Consider the following 5,011-nt stretch of genomic DNA (forward strand, 5'->3'; position numbering starts at 1 on the left):
TCAGTTCAGTTCAGTCGCTCAGTTGTGTCCGACTCTTTGCGACCCCATGAACTGCAGCACGCCAGGCCTCCCCATCTATCACCAGCTCCTGGAGTTCACTCAGCCTCACATCCATCGAGTCGGTGATGCCATGCAGCCATCTCATCCTCTGTTGTCCTCTTCACTTTCTGCGCCCAATCCCTCCCAGCATCAGAGTCTTTTCCAATGAGTCAACTCTTCACATGAGGTGGCCAAAGTACTGGAGTTTCAGCTTTAGCATCAGTCCTTCCAAAGAACACCCAGGATCGATCTCCTTTAGAATGGACTGGCTGGATCTCCTTGTAGTCCAAGAGACTCTCAAGAGTCTTCTCCAACACCACAGTTCAAAAGTATCAATTCTTCGGTGCTCAGCTTTCTTCACAGTCCAACTCTCACATCCATACGTGACCACTGGAAAAACCATAGCCTTGACTAGACAGACCTTTGTTGGCAAAGTAATGTCTCTGCTTTTGAATCTGCTCTCTAGGTTGGTCATAACTTTCCTTCCAAGGAGTAAATGTCTTATACATCTTTTTTGAGATATATTCCTCATGATATCCTATTTTTGATACTAAAGTTTTTAAAGTTTGAATTCCTGAGTGTTCTCTCATATTTATTGTACACATTGGTTGTATATGCTTCAGGCTTGTTAAACTTAGTTATTATCTTCTAGTAGCTGTTTTGTAAATTACATTTGACTTTCTACATGTATGATTAAGTAATCTTGATTAATGACATTTTTGTGCCTTAGCTTTTCTCCTGCATGCCTTTTGCCTATTTTCTTGACTTATTACACTGCCTGGAACTTCTAGTCCAGTGTTGGATAGAAGTGCTGAGGGCATAACTTTTTATTGTTCCTGATCATATGTGGTAGGCATAATTATCTCACCATTGGATATGATGTTAGCTGTGGGTTTTTGGCAGATGATCTTTATTAGGATAAGTTCTTTTTTTCTAGTTTGCTGTAATTGTTTTTTAGATTTTCTTTAATATGAACTATTTTTTAAAGTCTTTATTGAATTTGTTACAGTATTGTTTCTGTTATTTATGTTACGGTTTTTTGGCTGCAATACGTGTGGGATCTTAGCTTCCCGACCAGGAGTTGAACCCACACCCCCTCCATTGGAAGGCAAATTCTTAACCATTGGATCACCAAGAAAGTCCTTGCTGTGAGTTTTTATGAGGGACAGATATGACTTTTATTAAATGCTTAAAAAAATTTTTTTTAGACATGATCCATATGGGTTTTATAGTTAATTATATTGATGGAATTTTCAAATATTAAACCAGTCTTGTATTCCTGAGATTGATCATTGATATGGTCTGAATGTTTATATACCCCAGTATGCACATATTGAAATCCTAACTCCCAAAGATAATGGCATTTGGAGGAAAAGCCCTTGGGATTTGATTAGGGCATGAAGGTAGAGCCCTCATGAGTAGAATTAGTGTTCTTATTAAGAGTTCCCACAAAGATTCATAAACCTCTCACATTGTATGAGAATGCATTGAGAGGGTACTGGCTATGAACTAGGAAGAAGGCCTTTCCCAGAATATGATCATACTGGTCCCTTGATCTTGGACTTCTCAGCCTTTGGAACTGTGAGAAATAAATTTCTGTGTTTATGAGCTACCCAGGGTATTTTTTGTTACAGTAGCCTAAATGGACTAAGACAGGCATAATGTATCTTTTTTATATGTTGATCAATTCTGTTAAGATAGTGTTTAGTATTTGCATATATGTTTACAAAGACTTCCCAGATGGCTCAGTGATAATCCACCTGCCAAGCAGGTTCTATTCTTTGATCGAGAAGATTCCCTGGAGAAGAAAATGGCAACCCACTCCATTATTCTTGCTGGGTAATTCCCTGGACAGAGGAGCCCAGTAAGCTACAGTCCATAGGGTCACAGAGTTGGACATGACTGATCGACTAAGCATGTACACAGATATGTTTACAAGATTTTATACTGTGTAATTTTCACTTCTGACAGTGTTTTTCTCCTGTTTGGTATCACAGTAACTAGCTACCTAGAGTGATTCACTCCTCAATTTTCTGAAAGAGTTTGTTTAGAATTGGTAGTACTTCTTCACTAAGTATTTGAAACAGTTCACCAGTGAAATCACTTGTGCTTGTAATTTTCTTCATGGAGAGGTTTTCAAATTGTTTGTAGGTATAGTGTTGCCACACTGATTTATATCCTCATGCACATGTTATTGTTGATAAGGGTAAATGTTGTACTGATCCATACCCAAATGGGCTTCCCTGATAGCTCAGTTGGTAAAGAATCTGCCTGCAATGCAGGAGATCCAGGTTCGATCCCTGGGTTGGGAAGATCTCCTGGAGAAGGGAAAGGCTACCCATTCCATGGGTATATTCCATGCACTGTATATAGTCCATGGGGTCACAACAAGTTGGACACAACTGAGCGCCTTTCACTTTCACATACCCAAATACCAAATTAAGAAATCTCCTTTTCTGGCTATTTTTGTCCCAGCATTCCCCCCTTGCTTTCTAGTTTGGCAGTGCTCCCTCTCATTGTTCTTATAGCCAGAAATATTGTGGCTTTTCTGTTGGAAGTTTTGTAGCCCATGCTTACCTCACAATAGCTGGGACCTGTCCTTGAAACACGGACATGAGAGTGAGTTAAGCAAGAAACTCAGCTCAGTCTCGGCTGTTTTGTAAAGTCTTGACTCCTTTCCAAAGCCCTCCTGATTTATTTACAGCCTTAATGTAGTTAGTTTTTGTGTTTTGTCAAGTGTTAATTGTTGAAATCAGTCAGAAAGGGGGCAGGCCATAGGAACTTCATGCTGCCATACTGGTACTAGAACTTCTTCAATTAGAGTTATTTAATGATGAGAAACAGTTTTTTTCTCTTGTATCACTGCTGATTCATTGCTTTTTGTTGCATGGTTTTTACCTGTCATAATCATTTTTATGCCACTATTTTTTAAATTTTTTGGCCAGGTTAAACTTTCTAAGCCTTTGAATTCTTCCTATCTTTTTGGCATAAGAGCCTAAATTTTCCCTTTGTCCAGCTATGCTGTATCCATTTTTTTAGATCTAGATATTGAGAAATTACAATACAGGTGTTAAAATATGTTTATTACTTTTTTTTTTTCTGGCAGCTTTTTTTTTTTGTTTCTTCTGTAGCATCTGATTGGTTTAGGCTTTCTCTTCTGTGGTCAGTTTTGATAAATTTTCCTAGAAAGTAATCCATACTTTCAAAAATAGTCATGTAGTAAATTTATACAAATTGTACCTTACAGTTTATGTAAATTCCTGTTTCTTTTAATTCCTCTGATGGTTCTTGTTTTCCTCATATTATTATTTGTTTTTAATTGTCTTTTTTAATTGATTTATGTAACACTTCTTATAATGATTTTTTTTAAAGCACCATCTCTTTATTTATTAATGCTACTGTTTTCTAACTCATTATGTTCTACTTTTATCTTTATTTTACTTCCTCCCTCTACTTTGTTGTTTGTTGTTTATTTTTTACATATTAGGCTTCGAGTTTCAAATCACTTTTTTGTAGAGATATTATTTTAGGTTTTCAGTTCTCTGCCTGGTGAAACAATGCCCAAGATTCAGATATGGGTTTGTTTTCTGTGTGGTCCACTTATTAGAATTCTTTTATTTTAGTTTTTTCTTCCCGTAGTGATCTAGCATTTTTCAAGAAGGCATTTTCATTTCCACATGAAAGTGCTTTTGGTTTCTAGTATTTATTAATTACCATTGTTATCAATTTTGAAACATGTTAATATTCTTTCAATTTTTTATACACATACCACACTGTACGCTAGTTACAAGAAAATATTTTTTGCCCTCAACTCATAGCCTCCTCATTAAACACTTTGTATTTTGATCAAGATACTTCACAGAGACTTTTATCATTCAGCCTCCAACTGCTGATTGTTTTTCATATAATTCTTGGTGCTCTTCTAGACTCTTTTGTATAATTCAAGTTCCCTCTTTTGCCCAGAGTCCCTAAATGTTCAAAATACTACATGACTTGTATGTATACCTGGTATATATCAGAGAACTGATGGACAAACTTTTCTGGGGATGACCAGAATGGTTGATGATGATGATGTGATGTTTAGTCGCTAAGTTGTGTCCAACTCTTGTTACCCTCATCTACGGTAGCCTGCCAGGCTCTTCTGTCCCTGGGATTTCCCAGGCAAGAATACTGGAATGGGTTGCTATTTCCATCTCCAGAAGATCTTCCCAAATAAAGGATCGAATCCATGTCTCCTGCATTGGTAGGCACATACTTTACCATCAGGGTAAAGCCTTGACCAGAATGGTTGGCCTTGGTTAAAAAGGAAAGCTCGAGAGGACCTGGGAAAAGCTATGAAGGAATGAATGAGATTGAACATCTATAAGGATGATAAATAATAAAGTGTCAGGGGAGGAGTAACTAAGCAAAGACCCTCAGTATCTTAATTATTATATATATGAAGAATAAAAAGCAATGTGGCTATGCGCAGAGGGAAAGTGTCACAGTGGTGGAAATGCATATTTTTAGGGGAATTGTAATTGAAGACTGATCAGGTATAAATAATTGCTTTTTGAAATTTTATATATGTACATATTTATATTTTAGATGGAAATACTATTTAGAGATGGCTGATACTGCCTCTCTAGGGAAAAGATTTTGCATATCATCCTAAGTCAAATTTCAGTTACATTACACTGATAGCTTGAAATTGCCTGTGGTGGGACTGTTTATACCATAGACACTGGCAAACACTATAAATCAGGGCTGGATGTGTTAGGTGTGTGTCTTTGTAGAGCTGGTTGTTAAACATTTACCAGTACTGTACTGCATAAACTTACTTTTTCTGAGCCCTCCTTTTAAATTTTCAAGTTTTATAACTATTTTAGAGTTCTTTAAACCATCTTTACTGGGTGAAATTTTCAGTTTTTCTCTTAATTCTAGAAAATGTTTTGTTTTGTGGTCAAAGGAACTTTTTTCTTATTTGTTTTAG

General features: G+C 36.6%; 1 protein-coding gene across 3 annotated transcripts in view; it reads left to right on the top strand.

Annotated features, from left to right (window-relative positions):
• Window positions 1–5,011, top strand: part of LOC138418756 (zinc finger protein 607-like) — a 32,870-nt gene that overhangs the window by 14,658 nt on the left and 13,201 nt on the right. The gene's annotated exons all lie outside the window — the stretch shown is intronic.

Source organism: Ovis canadensis, chromosome 14 (genome assembly GCF_042477335.2).
Source record: "Ovis canadensis isolate MfBH-ARS-UI-01 breed Bighorn chromosome 14, ARS-UI_OviCan_v2, whole genome shotgun sequence".
NCBI classification, from domain to species: domain Eukaryota; kingdom Metazoa; phylum Chordata; class Mammalia; order Artiodactyla; family Bovidae; genus Ovis; species Ovis canadensis.